This window comes from Schistocerca serialis, chromosome 2, assembly GCF_023864345.2.
Source record: "Schistocerca serialis cubense isolate TAMUIC-IGC-003099 chromosome 2, iqSchSeri2.2, whole genome shotgun sequence".
Lineage (NCBI taxonomy): Eukaryota > Metazoa > Arthropoda > Insecta > Orthoptera > Acrididae > Schistocerca > Schistocerca serialis.
In genome coordinates this window covers 493,652,807-493,677,614 of record NC_064639.1, presented here as the reverse complement: position 1 = coordinate 493,677,614, position 24,808 = coordinate 493,652,807, and the positions used below count along the sequence as shown (strand labels likewise).

Genomic DNA, 24,808 nt, shown 5'->3' with positions numbered 1-24,808 from the left:
TGATGAACTTGTGGAGAGTCCCAAGAAAACTGAGAAACTTTCAACCAAGAACATCAGTGAGGGAAACCATGTTCATGATCGGGAGATTAGATTCGAAACACTTTTTTCCGCTGCAGATCGATAGCAATGAACGTCCTCAAGGAAGTATAAAAGGAGTCATATAATAAGAGAGTAGCCTTTCACAACGTATATTCACAAAAAAGAGAGATATGCCTATGTCTGATCTACAGATTCTAAGTAAAAGGAATTCATGAATGTGCAATAAAACATAACAACTTAAACACGTATTCATTTAATAGCAAATAACAAACTCTTCACAAAATGTGCAAATCTACAGTTCACAGAGGTTTGTGTGATATTTTTTTGTTATTGGATCCAGGCATCATGAAAGTGAAAATAGGTATAGAACACTTATTTACAATGATCGCATTACTGTACTGAAGATGCGCGGAATTCAGATTTGACGTAGCGCTGAAATTGTTTGATTTTATTAATACGGCGGTTGGAACTTTAATAGTGGTAACTATTTATTTACAGCTCGTACAAAATAGATAAGTGTTTCAAAGTTTTACTGGTCTTCAATGCAGTCACCAGCATTGTGTATAACCCGTTGCCAGCGATGTGGAAGTCTTAGGATACTCTTAGCAGTTCCAGTTGTGTTGACAGGTCGAGCGGCGCGGTCTATTGCCCGACGAATTTGTAGCAGTTCTGAAGCGCATGCCGTGAAGTATTTTCGTCAGTTTAGAAATCGAGTTGAATTCACGAGGGCTTAAGTCAGGGGAATGTAGTAGGTGGTATAGAACTTTGCAGACCCATCAGTCAAACAAATCAGTAACAGCTTGCACTGTACGTGATTCAGCATTGTGCTGCAAAACGATGGTCAGATCCTGCAGAAAGTGTTATCGCTTCTGTCTCTATGCTGTTTATTTTTGGAACACAACCTACAACAAGCTTAGAGACAGAAGTGATGACGCTTACTGCAGGACCTGACCATCATTTTGCAGAACAATGCTCAAGCACGTACAGTGCAAGCTGTTACTGATTTGTTTGGCTGATGGGGCTGCTAAGTGCTATACCATCTACTGCACTCCCCTGACTTCAGCCCTCGTGAGTTCAACTCGATTTCTAAACTGAAGGAAACACTTCACGGCATTCACTTCACCACTGCTACAAATTCGTCGGGCAATAGACCACGCCGCTCGAACTGTCAACACAACCGGCACTGCTAAGTGTATCCTATGGCTTATGACTTCCACATCGCTGGCAACGGGTTATACACAATGCTCGTGACTGCTTCGCAGGGCCGGCCGGTGTGGCCGAGCGGTTCTAGGCTCTACAGTCTGGAACCGCGCGACCGCTGCGGTCGCAGGTTCGAATCCTGCCTCGGGTATAGGTGTGTATGATGTCCTTAGGTTAATAGGTTTAAATAGTTCTAAGATCTAGGGGACTGACGACCTCAGAAATTAAGCCCCGTAGTGCTCAGAGCCATTTGAACCATTCTTTGCTTTGGAGGTCAGTAAAACTGTGGAACACATATCTATTTTGTACGAGCTGTAAATAAATAGTTGCCACTATTAAAGTTCCAACCCTCGTGTATATCTATGGGTTCTACGGAGAAATTTTTAATGACGTCGAGGTACTTGGGCATAAACAAACCCCTTAGGCTGCTATTAAACTGAACTTCCTTGGCAGTTACACTTTTTGTGTTTTTTAGAAAGTTTTCGAAAATTTGTGTTTCTAAATGATGCACACCTTTGTGCGTCAAAGTAAGTGACTTTAAAGCTTTGTGAAGGCAATTTGTATTTCGAGTAGCAGTTTCATGAACTGAGTAGTTGGCTCAAAACAGAGGTATGCAGGGCAATTCAAAATGAATCGGAAAAAAGAAAGTATTCCTGTGAACACAGTAATAACTTTATTTCAGAAATGCAAATATAGACTGAAATGTTAGGTCTCACGCTTTAGGTTGGCAAGAATGAAACCGAAGAAAGTCACCGTAGTTGTCCATCGCTGGTGTTAGTATTCAAAATTGTAGTATCTACGCTAGAACAGGCGTGTTGTGTTACAAAATACGCAAAAACATCATCAATAATCGCTGCCCAAAGACTGTTTCGGACCAAGTCTGGTAAAGTGACACCACACCGTTACAACATACCTACACGGGGAAAGCAATTCGAGGAGATAGGATGTATATCTAAGAAGAAAACCCCAGGATGACTATCCGTCGAGAATGAAGTGCTAAACATTCGTAAGACGTACATAAGAAGTCCTAGAAAATACGCGTCGCCCCAGTGCAGAAGTTTTTTCTCTTTTTATTGCCTCAACTGACCTCAATTACACCAACGAGTTTTTTCTTTTGGCGTGTCTGAAGAACATGGTTTACGTACGCCCATTTCCGCAGCACTTAAATCAGCTAAGCTACCGCACAGTCGGCGCATTTAACGCCATTGATTGGCTGCGTTGGAAAGGGTCTGGCAGGAAATGCAATACCGGATAGATATATGATGTGTCACAAATGGAATCCATGTCGAACATCTTTGAATATCCGTTGTAACCGTGAGATATAACCTTTCAGCATGTATGTGTGCTTCGGTCATTTCTGTAGTCACAAGAATACTTGCTTTTTGTCTCATTCATTTTGAATCACCCAGGACAAATTTAATTAAGGGACAAAAATACTAGGAAGCTGTACTCTGTATCCCAGTTTCGTTAACAGGCTATGGAAGATGTTCTTGAGTTTCCATCAGAAATAATTCGTATTACGTGCTTTTCACTTCGGACAACTTTGCCTTCACTTGACGATTTGACGCAAATATGATCCCATATGACTTTACGGAATGAAACTAAACAAAGTGTGCTAGCGCTCTTATTTTTATGTCGTCTATATGCTTGGGGCAGCATTCACGTAACATTCTGCGTTACGAATCTGTGTACACACACACACACACACACACACACGCGTGCGTAAGTGTAAGACAGCAGTGCGTCCCATATAATCTACATATCAGATGTCGAAATAGTGTTCACATTAGAAATGGACATAAGGAAGTTTTAACGACGGGCTGTTATTCCACACATTTACGAAGCTGCTCAATTGACGCACGGCATTTTAATTTATAGTTGTAGTTATTTGCAAGTTCCTGCATGTACAGCATATATCTTATATTTGGACGCTTTTTGCACGATGGTGCACTTATGACAATTCGCAATGTGAGCAGCATGTTTAAAATACAATGACAATACCTTAAAGAGTTTATTGAACATTGCGTGTTGAAATACTGTATAAATATGTACTCAGATTTGAGCTGATGGAAGCTCACGCAAACATTTGCTGTGTTCGCCGGCCGGAGTGGCCGTGCGGTTCTAGGTGCTACAGTCTGGAGCCGAGCGACCGCTACGGTCGCAGGTTCGAATCCTGACTCGGGCATGGATGTGTGTGATGTCCTTAGGTTAGTTAGGTTTAAGTAGTTCTAAGTTCTAGGCGACTGATGACCTCAGAAGTTAAGTCGCATAGTGCTCAGAGCCATTTGAACCATTTTCCGTGTTCTCGTAAGTGTGTAACAGATGAGCAGCGTTTGCAAGTCTGATCTTTACAATGTGATTCTCCATGAGCATGTTCTCTAGCATAAGGAGGCCCCTGAACGACCTAGCTAACTCATAAACCGGATCTGTTTCCCCTGTCGAAGAATCGCGTTCGACAGTGACGCTTTTTGTCCGTCGAGGTCATCGGAAGCTCCTGATTACATTTTTGTCTTTGAGGAAGTTAACGAGGCTAATGAAGAAAATAACCGAAGTACCTATTTCCATTACGAGCAGCGCTACTGCTCTAATGCCAAGACGGTCTCAGAAGAGAACTTTTATCTATCTTCTTTAATAATTTAATATGTGAATTACTTAACATACATATTTTAGAAAACTGTGACTGAAACTACGTTTAATCTGAATAAAGTTTTGTTTTCCTGCAACCCTTTTAATGGAAATTTCATCACTTACATTAACTTGACAATTCGTTTTTTAGTAAGATGATCTGCGGCTGTGGCAACACTGCTACCAAAAACGTTACTATTCACTTTCTTCGTGATTCATTTTGTCGTTCAGATTTATAAAACTCCAATGTTTTAATAACCTATACAGCAGTGTAGTCTTTGGTATTAAAAAGATCTCATCGAAATATCACAGTCATGTAAATTTAAACCAATAATTGCTGCTTTTCTCTTCGTGGGGCAGGACTATGGGGGAGTTAGAGGGGAGAAGGAGTGTCTGGCGACAGAGGGAAATTTACTATGAAAATCTGCCTCCACTGCTAGAGAATTAAGAATCATTGAAGGTGCTGAAACGAAATGTTATTTAATATTGAGCACTCATCCATTGCTTGTGAGAGTTTCACAAAGTTTTTGCACAAATACAACATATGTCACTGGACTGCTGCAAACATTTATCATATGTTCGTACGTGATGTACTGCATGTATGGCATAATAAACAGTATTAACACATTTAACAATACATTTTTCACTTAGTTCATTAATAGAACAGGAAAAAGTTCAGATTCAATGAAGAAGTGGAAGGTGTGCTGGAATATTTGTTCACAAACATGTTTACGTCTGTTTCTTATGGCAACAGTTGTTGACAGACAATGTATGTGAAAGCTGTGTTTAATATACACTGGGTGCCTAGAAGGAATGCTCAGTATGCATGGGTATGACAGGAATGCTCCATTGAAGCGAAAGACTTTATGTGAACATAAGACCTATTCCGAATGGTTTAGAGATAGAACACATTTAATTTACATTTGCTTTTGGGATAACTGATGCGTTCAGTCACTTTGGAAGAGTGAACTAAACACCCTGAGGACTCTCCGCTGGCCACGTGGACCGCAATGTACTTCCAGTGTGATGGAGCCTCTTAACATTTTACTCAACCTGTAAGGGAACTTCTCAGCCGCACTTACCTTAATCGCTGTATCGACCGCAGTAGTACAATTAACTGGCCACCAAGATCGTCAGATACTACACCATTAGATTTTGTTTGTGGGTTGGAGGATATCTGAGGTTTACAAACGTAATGTGAATGTGTGAGATGGAATATGTGGTCAGATTATGGACGCTGCAGAAGGAACACAACACGTTTTCCTAAGGGTACACAAATGCGTTGAAGCTGACGATGGAGTAGTCAAACGTTTATTGTGAACTGTAGCATAACTGCTGTTGTGTGAGTGTGCTGTAATGCTACTATGCGAATGTGCGTGTTTTTCAATTAATAGTTTGTTAGAAGCACTTTGTAAAGTTTACTAACAGTTGTGCATGTATAAAGCTAACACTGTATTGAATAATACAGAAAATAAATATGAATTACATTAAATGTGTTCCATCTTGGAAACCATTCAGTATATGAAGGTTTTTGCTTCAAAAGATCGTGTCTGAACAGAACTCCACTAACAAACAGTCAGAGGTTGTTCATGGTTCCTTCTGTGAATTTTGGTGTAGGAGAGACAAGCGGTCTCTGGCTGCTCGTTACAGAGTTACTAAATTTCGATAGGTTTCTTACCCGACTTAGCTTTTGTCTTTGTATTGCACTAAAAATACTGTACAACAGTGCAAATTTCGGCGGTATGCGTTGTGTGTGTTGTCTCCATTCGCTCACGGTACGTGCTATTGATAACGGAAGTGTACTTATCTTGTTGCCCTCATGTCTACATCCAGTACTCCTCGATTCGATGTAGAGTTCTGTTTTCCGGCAGCGTTAACGGTGGTATTGTAGATAGGTTTATTGATGAAGAGGTGGACGATATGCACTCGTGGGTTTACTGAATGTAATGGAATAGCAGCACAGTGACGTTATACAAAGCCGTTTCCGTACCGACAGCAACCATATCACGGTAATATGGCATCTGTAGATACACGCCTACGAAATACGGGATCCTTCCGTACTGTAGTATGGAAAACACTGGCTGTATGAAGTGTGCTAAAACAGCCGAAATGGAAGAGCATGTATAACACACGATTGGTAACAATCGTGCCTATTGTAGTCGTTGCGTTGCACGAGCTCAGGACATAATCCGCCCAGTCACCTGGTTAGAGGTGAGTAACAGCTGCACCTCTGTCATCCACAGAATGTTGATTTATTGCTGAAAGTGGACTTCGCATTTTCAGAGAGGGGTTGCGAACTGGTTCCTGCAGCAATGCACCGAGTACTCCAGTTTTCCTGCTTTCGTCTTGTTTACAGACAAGGCCATGTTTACAAGAGACGACGAAAATCTACACGCTCTGGTGTGTCGATGCTATCAAATGAAGTTTGCTTTGAATGTAGGGCCTGGTATTATCACTGATTACGAAAAGTATGGATCTTACCTACTCCCTGATTCGCTGCACAGACGCGTGTAGAAAATGTTCCCTCCACATGACCTCCCACATTTCGTACGATATGTGCCACTGGGAGTTCACCAGCTTTGCACTCGATGTGCCGATAGCAGATTGGTCGTGGTGGACTTCTTCATGGCCAGTTCGATCACGAGACACCATACCAATTAACCTTTTCTCCTGGGGACATGTGGGGAGCCTCATTTACGAGTAGCTGGTTGATACTCACATGGTCCTGGCTGCTAGGATCATCGCAGCCACGGAACTTGTATGCCAAACACCTGGAATCCTTGAGCGTGTGTCGCTATACAGTGTGCCGTGATCATGATGACTTGCATTTTGAGCAATACCTATAAGGAAACAGTTGTGCGTTTGTATGTTCCGTACTGTATACTGACAGAACACGCTGAACACATTGTGATATAAAGAGTATGCGTTTTGTTCGAGGGTTGCTGCTTTATGCTGTGTTGCCTATTGTACACTTCAGTTATTTCATATTATAGGCTTCTTGTTGTGTACCAGGCGAGAGGTACGCAACAAAAACCTTGAGAGGCCGCCACCACATAGGCACAGCCATTCGCCTATGCCTCTCAGCTCCACGCAGCGTCCTCGAGATGGCGCTCACAAACACAGTGCATGGGGGTTTAATAAATATTTTTGAAAATAATTTTTAATTTTGGTGTCTGTCGGGTTACGCAAGTCTCGTAAACGGTTGGCCCTGACTAGTATTATTACGCTATCTGACTGCATAGAACAACAACAAAGATTGAAATGAAAATTTTCGTTAACCCAATTAATTAATTACGTCCCCAGCAACTATAAAACCTACAAAACCAAGGCACAAGTATAACTGTTCTGTGTGTGGAAGTATGACTCAACGTACACATCTGGCACGGTTCTTTTTCAATAAGACAAGAAATTTCAAATACCATTTATACTGAAGTGATAAAAAAATAGAAATACTATAATTGCTCAAGAAAACCAGGATTATACTCTAATACACGAACACACGCCAGATGCTTTGTTGACTGAACCTGTAATGACACATTATTTAGGACATTGAAATAATGAGAAAAAAAAAGTAGTTTGTTACCTTAATTTATATTGATGAAAAGCACTCTAGACATTACAATCTCTCCACACCGACTCGCTACTACCACATCTCAACCAGAACTCTCCAATATCACATCTCAGCAAGCACTGCCTACTAGCACATCTCAACAAACACTCCTCACTACAACATCTCAGCACAGATTACCCCGAGTCCTCGACAGGCACTCACGACTACGAGCTCTCCCCAAGCACTGTGTAAGCGGCTTAATAATACTCTTTGGCGCAATCTCTGGCGCATGTGTAGGCGGCTTAATAATACTCTTTGGCGCAATCTCTGGCGCAGTGGCTCAGTGTAGCCACCTTTCATATGCCCCTCCTCCACAGGCAAGAATTTGATGGTATTTTTGCCAGCATTGGTGGTGAAAATACCACCAAATTCGTCCAGAAAAATACAGACAAAAATAAAAGATAATATTAATACCTAGATATCACATAATTAGTTAAAATTTTGGCTTTGCACTGACCTTTCAATAGCCTAATATATGAAATACAGTCAGCAATACAACTTCTTTTCATACATGTGACTTTAGATAAGAGTTCACACAATACACAAAAAATCAGTTTATACAAATGTTCACATAAAATGCTTTCAATGATTAGTTTATACAAAAAAGACACCAACAGGTGACATCTTTTCAGTAGAAGCAGTCCATCAGTAGCACCCAGTAAAGTTGAGCAGGTACACCCAGCAACAAGTCACATTTCTCAGCAGAAGCAGTTCCATTAGTGGCACCCAGCAATGTTGAGCAGTTGCAGACAGCAACAAGTGACATTATTTCAGTAGAAGCAGTTCCATCTGTGGCACCCAGCAATTTTGAAGAGGTACACACAGCAACAAGTCACATTAGTTCAGTAGAAGCAATCCATCAGTGGCACCCAGCAATGTTAAGTAGGTGCAGACAGCAAGAAGCCCAGCAATGTTGAGTAGGTGCAGACACCGGCAAGTGACATCATTTCCATAGAAGTAGCTTCATCTGTGCACCCAGTAATGTTGAGCAGGTGCAGACACCAACAAGTGACTTCATTTCAGTAGAAGCAGTTCCATTACTGTCACCCAGCAATGTTGAGCAGGTGCAGACAGCCACAAGTGACATTATTTCAGAAGAAGCAGTTCCATCTGTGGCACCCAGCAATGTTGAAGAGGTACACACAGCAACAAGTGACATTATTTCAGTAGAATCAGTTCCATTAGTGGCACTCAGCAATGTTGAATAGGTCCAGAGAGCAGTCCATAATATTCATATTCACTATCACTGATCACACTGTTCATCAGAGTTTATAAGCAGAAATTAAACATGTCCTAGTGGCACCAATCATGTAGAAAAAGTACAAGTAACAGTCCATAATATTCACTATCACTGATCACACAGTTCATCAGCAGAAATTAAACGTTTCTAAGTGGCACCCATTATGTTGAAGAGGTGCAGGTAACAGTTCATAACATTCACCATCACTAATCAGACAGTTCAGGCATGAACAATAGTTTGAATACACATACAAATGCTTTTACACACTAGACATATAAATTCTAATAAACACACAAATGTTATCAGATAATTGTCATATTAACTATTACAAATACTCAAATATCAGTAAACCTATAATACGAGGGCTGTTCAGAAAGTAACCTCCGGTTGATTTAAAAAAATACACCAAGTTAAATAAAAATATTTTAATATATACATCTTACAACTACATCTTTGCACTATTTTTCTACATAGTCTCCATAGCGATTGAGGCACTTATCGTATCTCTTCACAAGCTTTGAAATTCCTTCTGCATAAAAATCACCCGCTTGTGCCTGGAACCAGCCTGTGACCGCATCTTTGAGCTCTTCGTCGTCATCAAACCGCTGTGACCCGAGCCATTTCTTCAAATGCATGAAGAGGTGATAATCACTTGGCGCCAGGTCTGGGCTGTAAGGTGGATGGTTGATAACGTCCCACTTGAAGGACTCAAGAAGGGCCGTTGTTCTGCGAGCAGAGTGAGGACGGGCGTTATCGTGCAAAAAAAGCCCGTCGTAACTTTTTTATTGTTTCACAGTACACGTCTTGATTAATGGTCGTACCACGTTCCATGAATTCAACCAACAACACCCCTTTGGCATCCTAAAACACTGTTGCCATCAGTTTTCTGGCAGAAAAATCTTGCGAGGCTTTTCTTGGTTTGGCAGGCGAATTTGAATGTGCCCACATCTTTGATTGTTCTTTTGTCTCAGGGTTCACGTACTTAATCCAGGTTTCGTCACCGGTCACGATTCTGTTTAACAATGGTTCTCCTTCGTCCTCATAACGTGACAGAAAGTCTAATGCAGAGGCCATTCTTTGAGTTTTGTGGTGGTCGGTAAGAATTTTGGGCACCCATCGTGCACAGAACTTACGGTAACCCAATCTTGCTGTCACTATCTCGTACAAGACAGTCTTAGAAATCTGTGGAAAACCAGTAGACAACTCCGACATTGAGAAACGTCGATTTTCACGAACTTTTGCATCAACTGTCTGAACGAGTTCGTCAGTCACCAATGATGGTCTACCACTCCTCTCTTCATCATGAACGTTTTCTCGTCCACTTTTAAATAAACGTACCCATTCACGGACAACTCCTTCACTCATAACTCTTGGTCCGTACACGGCACAAAGCTCACGATGAATAGCTGCTGCAGAATATCCTTTGGCTGTAAAAAACCTTATGACAGCACGCACTTCACATTTGGCGGGGTTTTCTATTGCAGCACAAATTTCAAACTGCCACAAAAACTAAACTAGCGCAGGTACGACGTTCACTCGACCACGGTTTGATGCCGACTGACCTGTTGAGTGCGTGAACGCACAGATGGCGTCGCTACTCCCCCCACAACCCGCACTGTGACCAATCGGAGGTTACTTTCTGAACCGCCCTCGTATTTATGGGTGTCAGTGCAAGCCACTACAAACAAATAAAATAATATTTAGGAGATAGGTGGGTAGGATTAGGAAAGGAAAACACACAAAACACACTCACTCATCTTTCATCCACATTAAGTACTACTGTGTAATTGAATAGTGTTAACTGTGTAAATGCAATTCTGTCAAAATTTGATGTTCATCTTGTGTATCAAGTAGTAGTGGCAGCAATGTATAACAGTCAATAATAGTTAAGTCAACGTCATAGTCATCATGTCAAGACCAATGTTTGCCAAGCCAGATCAAAATGTACTGTTGCTGAACAACTGTCAGTGTGCCAAGATATGCAAATACTTCCTCTCTTCAAAAAAAGTATGTACTGCTTATTGATTTAACAAAGTGTGTGTAGACAATCTTCCTTCCTCTTTGGTGTTCTAGTCTGCTATCTTCATCCTCCTTGTTCCATATAGACCAACAAAAAAAGTATGCTCCTCACATACTTTACCTCTTATACACCAAAACTCCAATAATCATCAGCATCACATAATCTCAATACTTCAATAATACCTCTTACGTCGATATATACAAATCTTATCATTAATAGCATTTACCTTGCCTCTTGTCCACAAAAACTCCAATAATCATCAACTTCATATAATCTCAATACCTCAATAATATCTCTTCAATACGTCGACACATATAAACCTTATCGCCAATATCATTTCACTTCCATAACAACTCTTTCCTCTAGTCAGTCTCCTCGAACAAGTACAGATAAAATCCTAATGCAAACCTCATCATCCCATACAATCCGAAGACACATTGTCAACACACAACCTCTGTGTAATCCATCTGACCCAAATTTTCTACTCATTATGAATTATAAACAAAAGAAATGCATACATGACCTCTAACAGTCTTTAGTTCGAATAACTCTCAGTAATTAAGTACGATTCCGGAGTGTGAATGATCATAATATTTCACAGTGTGTACACCACTTCAAGAATTATGGCAAACAGAAGCAAACATGTGGAGTATTTCTTGTGTCAAGTGTCACTTCCTATTTCAATTGCTCACGAAGAATGCAGTGTAATAACTGTCAATGGTCTAAACCTAGTTTCGGTATGTCATGTCGTTAGCTTTCTTCCTATTAGCATAAATTTATACAGCTTTCATAAAACCTCCAGCTCATGTGACTTCTATGAAGTTTCTTGTGCTAATGTCGTTCGTCGGATTATAGCAGTTCATTCTCTTATCTTAAAAATATAAGGCACTGAGCGTAAGCAAAACAAGCAATAGCGAGTAAATATACCAGTAGTGAACAGAATGTCAACAAGTGGATGCAGCACAATTCTTACAACGAGGCTCTGCCAAGCGAACAATCTGTAACCTATACCATAGTGTAACCTAAACTCTATGTTCATACACAGTATATCAGCATTTTTATACACCAAATTAAAGAGTAGTTGTGACGACAAACAGAAATGTATAAATATGCAATCCATATGCATAGCAGCAAACAGGTCATTAGCATCATATCAGCATAAGCAAGTAAATGTTCATATGTCATCTTAATAAGTAAACATGAATGCGCAAGCAGATAAATCACAAAGTATAACTTACATACATATCAGCACAACTAATCAGGTGACAATTATAATTTAAATAAATAAGCACAGCAGGCACATAATTAAAAAATATGACATCAGTGAAAAAGCAGCGCAGCCAAGCGATGCATAATATACACAAGTTACAACCCAGTTCATTAATAAAACATTGACAAAAATCAGCAAATGTACGCAAGCACGTCGCTTCACAAGTAAATTTATAGAACATGAAAATAGCACAAAGTATGAATCACGTGATTGCAAGCAGCAAATTACGTCTAAAGTACGTACCTAAGTGGAAATATGTTACCTGAAAAATAAACTGAATTAATAGTTACCTTTTTAGTTTATTAGTTTCTTCTTCGAAATTACATTCTTCCTGAAAATTTCTTAATAGCAAGTCGTCTTAACGTCGGACATACACAGAATTTACCTGAAGTTCTTAAATATTTTATAGAACCGTATCCTGAAAAATACTGAATGTTAATAACATACACTCCTGGAAATTGAAATAAGAACACCGTGAATTCATTGTCCCAGGAAGGGGAAACTTTATTGACACATTCCTGGGGTCAGATACATCACATGATCACACTGACAGAACCACAGGCACATAGACACAGGCAACAGAGCATGCACAATGTCGGCACTAGTACAGTGTATATCCACCTTTCGCAGCAATGCAGGCTGCTATTCTCCCATGGAGACGATCGTAGAGATGCTGGATGTAGTCCTGTGGAACGGCTTGCTATGCCATTTCCACCTGGCGCCTCAGTTGGACCAGCGTTCGTGCTGGACGTGCAGACCGCGTGAGACGACGCTTCATCCAGTCCCAAACATGCTCAATGGGGGACAGATCCGGAGATCTTGCTGGACAGGGTAGTTGACTTACACCTTCTAGAGCACGTTGGGTGGCACGTGATACATGCGGACGTGCATTGTCCTGTTGGAACAGCAAGTTCCCTTGCCGGTCTAGGAATGGTAGAACGATGGGTTCGATGACGGTTTGGATGTACCGTGCACTATTCAGTGTCCCCTCGACGATCACCAGTGGTGTACGGCCAGTGTAGGAGATCGCTCCCCACACCATGATGCCGGGTGTTGGCCCTGTGTGCCTCGGTCGTATGCAGTCCTGATTGTGGCGCTCACCTGCACGGCGCCAAACACGCATACGACCATCATTGGCACCAAGGCAGAAGCGACTCTCATCGCTGAAGACGACACGTCTCCATTCGTCCCTCCATTCACGCCTGTCGCGACACCACTGGAGGCGGGCTGCACGATGTTGGGGCGTGAGCGGAAGACGGCCTAACGGTGTGCGGGACCGTAGCCCAGCTTCATGGAGACGGTTGCGAATGGTCCTCGCCGATACCCCAGGAGCAACAGTGTCCCTAATTTGCTGGGAAGTGGCGGTGCGGTCCCCTACGGCACTGCGTAGGATCCTACGGTCTTGGCGTGCATCCGTGCGTCGCTGCGGTCCGGTCCCAGGTCGACGGGCACGTGCACCTTCCGCCGACCACTGGCGACAACATCGATGTACTGTGGAGACCTCACGCCCCACGTGTTGAGCAATTCAGCGGTACGTCCACCCGGCCTCCCGCATGCCCACTATACGCCCTCGCTCAAAGTCCGTCAACTGCACATACGGTTCACGTCCACGCTGTCGCGGCATGCTACCAGTGTTAAAGACTGCGATGGAGCTCCGTATGCCACGGCAAACTGGCTGACACTGACGGCGGCGGTGCACAAATGCTGCGCAGCTAGCGCCATTCGACGGCCAACACCGCGGTTGCTGGTGTGTCCGCTGTGCCGTGCGTGTGATCATTGCTTGTACAGCCCTCTCGCAGTGTCCGGAGCAAGTATGGTGGGTCTGACACACCGGTGTCAATGTGTTCTTTTTTCCATTTCCAGGAGTGTAATTCAACAAGTCACTATAGCTTTATACTGAATTTAATCGGAGAAATTAAACTGTGTATTTGTTTACGGCTGTCAGTGCATTCGCACTGAGCGCTCGATCAGCTGTAGGCGCGTAACGTAGGAAGCTATTGTTTGCGGTCAACGACTGCCTTGTGCGGCGCGCAGACTTGACTGTTGCTTTGAGTATGTGCCGCCGCCAAAACACAGCGCGGTATCCTTGTATTCTCTGCATGTTTACATGTAGCTGTTAGTTTCTCACAAGTATGTCATTCCACAAAAATTTTAGCGTTTGATATGTGGTGTATTCCCTTAGACCGTCGTGATTTAAGAGTTTCTACTTCGACAGCGTTATCATGAATAATTTTGCGAATTCTATATGGACCGTTATAAAGCAGAAAAAATTTGCGACACAAGCCTTTTCCTTTGTGAGACAAACTGTGGGAGTTAATTAACACCTTCTGACCAACTGACAAGATTTTTAAACGACCAGGCCGTTTAGCTGATCTCTATCTTCTAGCAGCCACAGATGCAATATTTCGTAGAGCCAGGTTGACCACTTCGGAATGCCGCAGTTTCCGTGAAGGCGGAAAAGGAACTATTTCAGAAATGCGATTTGTCGGTGCTTTATTTTTTAATGTCAATACAGGCGGTAAAGAAGTTGAATCATTAAGGAGTTCATTCAGAATGTTTTGAAAAATATGAAGATACTGATCCCACGTTCTGTGATTCTGATGACAATAAAGACGACACAATTTATTGATTTCCTTCATCCATCTCTCTGAAGCGTTAGATTGAGGGTGAAAAAGTGAAATGAAAATTGGTTTAATTTTATGACGCTGTAGAGTACGAAGCCAAATTTTAGAACGAAACTGTGATCCATTATCTGATATAACCTTATCAACATGACCCAGTTCTTTAAGAAAATTTTTGATGAAAGCATTAGATACTGAACGAGCTGTTGCTTTGCGTAACGGTGTAAAACACACATATTTTGATGTCAACTCCACTGCTACGAAAATGTACGCAAAACCATTAGTAGAACGAACCACTGGACCGAACAAATCAACTGCAGCCATCTCCTTTAATTTCGCTGGAATGATAGGAAACAACGGTGCTCTATGAGAAATTGTTGGCGGTTAGTCTTTTGACATAATTTGCATTTGGCAAGAACAGATCGAATACGTTTTTCCATATTACTGAAGTAGCAATTTTCTCGTAATTTATGAAAGCATTTTCTGGGACCAAAGTGTGCATAACTGAAATGCGTATACCAAATCAGCTTATTAACCCACTCATCAGGAATACAAACTAACCAAACAGAGTTGTCGACCGATTTTCGTTTAAAAAGAATGTCATTGCGGACTAAATAATGCTGTCTAATCGCTACGCTTTCCTTTCTCCTCCACTTCTCCTTAATGTCCTTCCAGATTGGATCCTTATTTTGCTCCTTAGCGATGTCCTGGAGCGAAGACGAAATAAAGTTCTCAAACGCAACACCTTGAATATACATCAAACAATAATTGTTTTCTATGCAGTCTTCTTCAGCACTTTGTTTCAAACCCATAGGTGCACGTGATAAAGCATCAGCAACAATATTTGAAGAACCCTGTATGTAAACAATACTAAAATCAAACTCCTGTAGGTACAACGCCCATCGTGACAATCTGCCGTGAGTTAATTTTGTTGACATAAGAAATTCCAGAGCTCGATGATCGGTATAAACCTTAGTATGTCTGCCAAACATAAATGTGCGAAATTTTGTGAAAGCCCAAACAACAGCCAAAGCTTCAAGTTCCGTAATCGAATAATTCTTTTCTGATTTAGAGAGAACGCGACTTCCAAATGCAATAGTCTTCTGTACAACAACGCCGTTTTCTTCTATCTCTTGAAATAAATGTGCACCTAGGCCCTTGTATGATGAGTCCGTCGCCAAACAAAAATCTTTAGATAAATCCGGATGTGAAAGAAGTGGAGCAGCAACTAAAGCATCAAGGTTAGGTTAGGTTAGTGTTGTTTTAACGTCCCGTCGACAACGAGGTCATTAGAGACGGAGCGCAAGCTCGGGTTAGGGAAGGATGGGGAAGGAAATCGGCCGTGCCCTTTCAAAGGAACCATCCCGGCATTTGCCTGAAACGATTTAGGGAAATCACGGAAAACCTAAATCAGGATGGCTGGAGACGGGATTGAACCGCCGTCCTCCCGAATGCGAGTCCAGTGTGCTAACCACTGCGCCACCTCGCTCGGTAAGCATCAAGAAGCTGTTCAAATTCTGACTGAGCTTCCTCATCCCAACACCAATTAGATTTCTTTCCAGATAGTTCACATAAACGAGGTGTGGCCAAATCGTCCAATTTAACAAAGCGTCTAAGAAAATTACAGACACCAAGAAAACTACGAACATCACGTTTTGTGGTAGGAACAGCATAGTTACGAATAGCGTCTAATTTTTCTGGATCAGGAAGAATACCTTCTGTAGAAATAATGTGACCGAGAAATTTCACCTGTGAACGACCAAATTCAGATTTTTCCAAGTTCACAGTAATGCCAACTCTTGCAAAGATACGTAATAATGAGTCCAAAATTTTGTTGTGTTCACTCCAAGAATGTTTAGCAATAAGAATGTCGTCAACATATGAAATAATATTTTTACGAAGATAAACAGGTAAAATTTCGTTTAAACTACAAATGAATGCTGCAGAAAATATAGTAAGTCCAAACGGTAAATTCCAAAGTCACTTTTGGGTAAATTAGTCATATCCGGTTATTGTTTACTTACTCACTAGATAGATTGATAGTCGAAGACTTGGTTTGACAGATGCAAAGAATAGTAACAGAGTAGGCAGCGGTGCAGAAAACTAAAAGAGAAATAGCACCACTACAGCTCGGGGCACTATGCTCGCTACGGCACATATTCACTTAGAGTAGTGAATCCCCTGAGGACTTTAATAGCCGCACATAATTTCCAGTATGTGACTTTGTGGCACATCAGGCGGAAGTGTGTACGTAAATTGATCTAACCATGAACATGGATGTATGTCATTCTTAGAATTGCGAAATATCTTAAACTTCCGAACAGTTAAGAAGTGTTTATAGTCAAAGTTTTCGCCTCGTGGCGACAAAGACCTACCGCGTCTGTCCCAGTCCCAATGACGATTATTGTCAAGTTCGCGCGCCTGGCGCTCTCTTGACGCATCCCGTAAATGAAACAAATTATTTTCTTCAAACCCCTCTGATATCTATGATTCCAAATTTCTTTTGCTGTCTTTTCCTACAATTTCGCCTTCGATCTGTTTGACTTGCTTTCGTAATGCCCCAACTTCCCTTTTAACGCGTTCATTAAATTTTCCCTGATTTTCAACATGTTTATTTATGTTCTGATACTCTTCGGTTTCTGCAAATGGCAATGGTGCTGTATCATCTGAATCTTTGTCCCCATTTAAACTAAGACTTGTCAATTTGTCTGAAATCTCCTCAACTCTTTCCGATAAGTCACCTATTTTTTCTTTCCGTTTATCTACGTCTTCCGTAAGTGTCGCAACTCGGGTTTCAGTACTGACACATTTGGTAGTTAACTGTTCATATTGTTGTGTTAGGTTATTTAATCTGTCATTTGGCACGGATTCCTCGATTCTCTCAAATATTTCCTCCTTATCGTGTGCACGTTGTAAATTTAACTCTGAAAATTTCTGTACTATCACGCGATCTCTTTCCTCCTGTTGTCTATCCTGTTCCCTTTGTCTAATCTCTACTGCAACTAATCTATTATTATGAGAATTCAAAATCGGTTGTACTTCTTCTCTGATTTCTTTCTTTAACTCATCTTTCATATTTTTGAAACATGTCCCTATTCGTGAGTCTAATCGTGTTTCCAGTGTTCCCATATCCGTTTTTAATTCAGATCCCAAAGTTCCCATCTCGGTTTTAACTGTTCCTATCTCTGTTTTCAATTCAGATCCAAACCGTGTTTCCATTGTTCCCATATCAGTTTTTAATTCAGATCGTAAAGTTCCCATCTCTGTTTTAATTGTTCCTATTTGTGATCCGTGTGTGTCTAACCGTGTTTTTAATTCAGATCCCAAATTTAATAATACACCCATCATCTGCTCCATATTAACTTGTTCGAAATTCTTTTCGCCCCTAACATTTCCCGCGAAACCAACTTCTTTCATCACAGCTGTAGAGCTATCTGTGTCCGATACTATTTCAGAATCTTCTATCGTTAATCTCGTATTCTGTGAATTTTCTAATTGAGAAAAATTTTGAAATGGTTCCGGACTATTTTCCCGACTTATTACATTGTTTTCCACTTCATTATCCATCATACTGTTTTCCCCTGTTGGCGAGTTCGCCATGTTAACAATTTCGTCATTCTCACTATTCATCATTTTTGCTTTTTCATCGATCGCGTAATCATTTACAAATATACAAAACTCGTCACTGTGCGAAAATTACACACAATGCCTCCTTATCTCCAACAATATCATTCACACGAAATGTTTCCCTCAAACACGAATAACGAACAATTGAAATAATTGCACTAAACTATCAAACCCGTAGACAAGACAACAAAAAAAAAATTTTGAAAAATACCATTAAAAGAATCTACACATGCAAAATAGACTACAATTACTAACTACAATTACTACAACAATACTACTGTCTACTATTTTTAGAATCAGAAGAATTCCAAGGGACGATTCGAAGCAGCGGTCGCCACGTGCATGGGGGCTTCATTAAATATGATTGAAAATATTTTTAGTATTTTGGTAGCTGTCTGTCCGATTACGCAAGTCTCGTAAATGGTTGGCCCTGACTAGTATTATTACGCTATCTGACTGCATAGAACAACAACAAAGAATGAAATGAAAATTTTCGTTAACACAATTAATTAATTAAGTCCCCAGCAACTATAAAACCTACAAAACCAAGGCACAAGTATAACTGTTCTGTGTGTGGAAGTATGACTCAACGTACACATCTGGCACGGTTCTTTTTCAATAAGACAAGAAATTTCAAATACCATTTATACTGAAGTGATAAAAAAATAGAAATACTACAATTGCTCAAGAAAACCAGGATTACACTCTAATAGATGAACACACGCCAGATGCTTTGTTGACTGAACCTGTAATGACACATTATTTAGGACACTGAAATAATGAGAAAAAAAAGTAGTTTGTTACCTTAATTTATATTGATGAAAAGCAGTCTAGACATTAAAATCTCTCCACACCGACTCGCTACTACCACATCTCAACCATAACTCTCCAGTATCACATCTCAGCAATCACTGCCTACTAGCACATCTCAACAAACACTCCTCACTACAACATCTCAGCACAGACTACCCCGAGTCCTCGACAGGCACTCACTACTACGAGCTCTCCCCAAGCACTGTGTAGGCGGCTTAATAATACTCTTTGGCGCAATCTCTGGCGCATGTGTAGGCGGCTTAATAATACTCTTTGGCGCAATCTCTGGCGCAGTGGCTCAGTGTAGCCACCTTTCAACAGACATTTTCTGTTTCTGAGTCACTTCCTCTGGTGCGTACGTCTGCTGATAGAGTGGGTACCAGCCAATAGGGAATGCTGTCAAACGTGGACTAACTCGCTTCCACCTTGTACAGGCAGACATGGATATTCTTCATCCGACAGACTCAAAACTCGACGCACTGTAGACACCTGTTCCGCACCAGCTATTGTTCACTTCCGCTCCAGCAAGTAGGCAGTTACTTTCAATGCCTGCAGTTAGCTCAGACAGTACTCTGAAGACTTCCTTCCAATGCAGCACTCGCTGTTTACAGAAAACTTCAATCAGAGTGTCGGCAAACATTACCCTCAGTGTTGCTTGGAATATCATAGATTGCCATGAGAAAGGAAAGTCAGCTAGATATCTTTGCATTAATTTTAGGACATGGAGGCATGAGTATCAAACTCTAACAATGTTAAACACCACTTGTAACACGCTCTTAATCAATGCTACTTGATGCAACTTACTGTGTTGCCACATTTTTATTAGAGCGTGTCCTGCCACAGTGGGAAGCGCCGAGTAGCGACGCGATCTGAGGCGCCTTGCCACAGTTTGCGCGGCTGGCCCCGTCGGAGATTCGAGTCCTCCATCGGGCATGCATGTCTGTGTTGTCCTTAGAGTAAGTTAGTTTAAATTACATTAAGTAGTGTATAAGCCTAGGAACCGATGACCTCAGCAGTTTGGTCCCATCGGAACTTACCATAAATTTCCAAAAAATGTCCTGCCACAGTATGTGTTTACTTATCATACGGATGAAATGTCAACCATTAAGGAATTATAATGGTGGAAACATATTTCTGCTACCTCGGGTGTTTGGGTTGAGTTAATGGTAGCATTTAGTTACGGTATTCACAGCAAATTTGGCGATATTGTGGAACTACGCACATCAAAAAAAGTTTTGCATCACCTCGGTTCCGAGAGTTCCGGAACCTGTACAGAAAATTGGAATAGATATCAATATAAACATCATCTCCGTCCTTTTTATTGCTCATGAAAACCACACATTGCATTTTCTACCACCATTCAGCAAAGACCTTCAGAGGTGATGGTCCAGATGGCTGTACACACCGGTGCCTCTAGTACCCAGTGACACGTCCTCTTGCACTTATACATGCCTGTATTCGTCGTGGCATACTGTCCACAAGTTCATGAAGGCACTGTTGGAGCAGATTGTCCCACCCCTCAACGGCGATTCGGCGTAGGTCCCTCAGAGTGGTTGGTGGGTCACGTCGTCCATAAACATCCCTTTTCAACCTATCTCAGGCATGTTCGATAATGGTTCATGTCTGGAGAACTTGCTGGCCACTCTAGTCGAGCGATGTCTTTATCCTCAAGGAAGTCATTCACAAGATGTGCATGATGGGGCCGCGAATCGTCGTCTATGAAGACGAATGCCTCTCCAATATGCTGCCGATATGGTTACACTGTCGGTCGGATGATAGCATTCATGTATCGTTCAGCCGTTACGACACCTTCAATGACCACCAGCGGCGTACGTCGGCCCCACATAATGCCACCCCAAAATAGCACTCGCTGGACAGTATGTTGCCTCCAAACACGTCCGACGATTGTCTGGTTGAAGGCATATGCTACAGTCATAGGTGAAGAGAACGTGATGCCAATCCCGAGCGGTCTATTCGGCACGTTGTTGGGCTCATAAGTACCGCGCTGCATGGTGTCATGGTTGCAAAGATGGCTCTCAGCACTATGGAACTCAACATCGGAGGTCATCAGTCCCCTAGAACTTAGAACTGCTTAAACCTAACTAACCTAAGGACATCACACACATCCATGCCCGATGCAGGATTCGAACCTGCGACCGTAGCGGTGACGCGGTTCCAAACTGAAGCGCCTAGAACCGCACGGTCACACCGGCCGGCCTAATTGCGCATCATGCAGCCTGTAGCGCACAGTTTAAGTCGTAACACGGCGTTCTGTGGCTGCACGAAAAGCATTATTCAACGTGGTGGCGTTGCTGTCATGGTTCCTCCGAGCCATAATCCGTAGGTAGCGGTCATCCACTGCAGTAGTAGCCCTTGGGCGGCCTGAGCGAGGCATGTCATCGACAGCTGCAGTCTCTCTGTATCTCATCAATGTCCGAACAACATCGCTTTGGTTCACTTGGAGATGCCTGGACACTTCCCTTGCGAGCCCTTCCTGGCGCAAAGTAACAGTGGGGACGCGATCGAACCGCGGTATTGACCGTCTAGGCATGGTTGAACTTCAGACAGCACGAGCCGTGTACCTCCTTCCTGATGGAATGACTGGAAATGATCGGTTGTTGGACTCCATCCGTCTATTAGGCGCTGCTCAAGCATGGTTGTTTACATCTTTGGGCGGGTTTAGTGACATCTCTGTACAGTCAAAGGGACTGTGTCTGTAATACAATATCCAGAGTCAGCGTCTATCTTCAGGAGTTCCAGGAACCGGGGTGATGCAGAACTTTTTTTGATGTGTGTATATAAGGTAGCTTCGATGTCTTGTAAAATCAACATCTTTCCCCTGTTATTGTCATATTTTTTAATTATTTGGACCTAGCTGCAAAGGTTCTAGATTTTTGCTTTGAACTATTATCAGTTACTAATGATTTGTTTCTAACATATAGCAAGTTGCCAGTTAACGGTATAACACAACTTCTCTCCTTTGTAGTTTCAACTTCCTCTCTTGTTTTTTTATAAGTTCAGAGTTTACTTCGATTCAGGTATAAGTTTTTTAAGATTTTTGGTCTTAAATTCTTTCGGCTCGTTTACAGCCTACCTCGCTCACGATGAAGTTTTTTAACTACGTACTGTCATAGTCTTGTTGGCCCATATTACGAATGAAAGTCATTGCTTGACTACGGCTAATGGTGATGTTTGCAAATCGTGGATGTGTGATTGCAATTTCTACTAACGCAGCTGGCCGTTTTTCCTTCTTCATTACCGTCATTTTGTGAGATTATGGCATGTTATTCATACTTTTTGTACCACGCTGTGCTTCGATGTTTTTTATCGTTATCCATTTACGTAGGATTTTTTTTGCTCACAGCATGGCACCAGGAGGAGGCGACCATGAGAAAAAGATTGAAGAACCGAGGAAATGATAACGTTCTACGAGTCAGGGCGTGGAGGAAGCTATAAAATCTGAAAAGGGAAATGCGAAGTTTGAATCTAGATATAGCAGGGGTCAGTGAAGTGAAATGGAAAGAAGGCAAGAATTTTTGGTCAGTTGAGGGGGGTAATACCAACAGCAGCAGAAAATGGTGAAACGGGACTAGGAATCTGTATAATTAGGAAGGTAAGGTAGGGAATGTGTTACTGTGAACAATTCAGTGATAGGGTTGTTCTCAGAATGAAATTTTCACTCTGCAGTGGAGTGTGCGCTAATATGAAGCTTCTTGGCAGGCTAAAACGATCCACACTCTGCAGTGGAGTGTGCGCTAATATGAAACTTCTTGGCAGGCTGAAACGTTTCCAAATATCATAAAACATTGCTCAAGTGAAATACAGTTAGTAGGAAAGTCCGACAAAACTGCAACAATGGATAGCTGGGCAAGTGGAAACGGAAAGAATGTAAAGCCAAAGTAATATGAATGAGACCTGCATCTTTAGCCGGACCGAGACTCGAACTCGGGACCTTTGCCCTTCGCGGGCAAGTGCTGACAGATGTTGCCCCGGCGACTGAACGCAAACGGATACTTGATCTTTTTACGAGAAATTCTGACAGAGTTTTTGTAACACGTTCCACTTAGCGAGCGATAGAGAATGTGGTACAACATGAGTTCACCTGCGCACTTCGCATATGCAGTGCGAATGCATTTGGATGAAACTTGTGCTGAGAACTGGATAGGTCGCGGTGGGCCGTTGTCATGGCCTGCACGTTCTACCGACTTCAAGCCCACTGATTACCTTTTCTGGGGCCACCTGAACTATGTTGTCTATTAAAAACGTATTGAGACTGATGAAAAGCTGATATCGCCTCTGATACAATTTCCACTTTTCCAGGAGTGTATGAAAGAGTGCGGTAGTCACCGAAGCTTCGTTGCATGGCGTGCATTCGAGCAGCGGAGTAATTTCGAGAACTTTTTGTAACTACTCTCAAATTATGGCTATGTAACTTCATTCTGACTTCTTATTTACCTTGAGGCCACAGATTCATTGTAAACGTTGACATACAAAACTGTTACAATGACGTCTCGGATGGCATATTATGTAACTACTCTCTAGGAGCGCGACGCTGTTCAATGACGCCAATCGCCATACGCTGAGGGATGCGGGTATGGTTTGCTATGTGAAATATGCTTGTTGTGACCGACTCTAGCGGCCCTCCCATTTTCTATATATTTTTCGATACGCCCTTTAGATCTGGCAGATACCTGCAATTTCGTTTTGCGATCTGCAGCAGGAGTCATAAAAAGAATAGAAAGAAATAAAAACGTCCATCACGTCTTTCATGCGACGTGCGATATCGACGGAAAGCGTCCAATGTTTCTCTCAAAATTTTTATGCAAAATTTCAACAGTCTTTAACCGATATTGAGCGACACAGGACTTGATTGTTTTCAATAGTGAGTAGTCTGGTGTGGTAAGGTCCAGACTTGGTGGTGGCCATTTGAGCCGGGTTAGATGTGCTGCTGAACCACACCGAATACAGTGGCCTCTAAATCGTTCACCACTGAACTCAGTCACATGAAAAGCAGCTCTGTTCTACTGTAACGACACGTTACATATGATTCCCTTGTTTCATGCTAACATGTTAAGCACGTCCTCAACGTATGTAAATAAGAATTTCCATTCACACACCTTTCGACAAACTATGGTCCGAACAGGTATTGTGATGACTTCCAGGCCCATATCAAAACATGGGCAGCGTGGAGGGTAAAAATCGTAGAGGGAGACCAAGAGATGAATACACTAAGCAGATTCAGAAGGATGTAGTTTGCAGTAGGTACTGGGAGATGAAAAAGCTTGCACAGGATAGAGTAGCATGGAGAGCTGCATCAAACCAGTCTCAGGACTGAAGACCACAACAACAACAACAACATCAAAACATGAGGCCGACTCCTTTCCCAACTCTTTCATACAATGAGCATTTTCCTTAGTCAAGAAAACATCTATGTGAACTGCCGTACGTCGCACAATTTTTAAGCACAACGGTCACAAGTGAGCCATGGCATTTAGAAACTGTCCCAACATGGCAGGAAGCGCCGAGTGAGGTAGCGCAATGGTTAGCATTCGGGACTCGCATTCGAGACTCGCCTCAAACCAACCAACCAACCAAGCAGGAAGCAAATCGCTGCTCCATGGCGTTGTCAGACAAGAAACTCACAAATGTCGATCCACTTCCTTCCGTTATCAAACATCTTGCGTTTTTCACAGCGGTACTTGAAGTTTAGCTGCTATTTTGTCACCAAATTTTACGTAATTCT

The 24,808-nt window shown here is 42.0% G+C and overlaps 1 protein-coding gene across 1 annotated transcript in view; it reads left to right on the top strand.

The window, feature by feature from the left end:
- The window catches only part of LOC126457426 (uncharacterized), a 57,773-nt gene that overhangs the window by 16,754 nt on the left and 16,211 nt on the right, over positions 1 to 24,808 (top strand). The window lies entirely within an intron of this gene.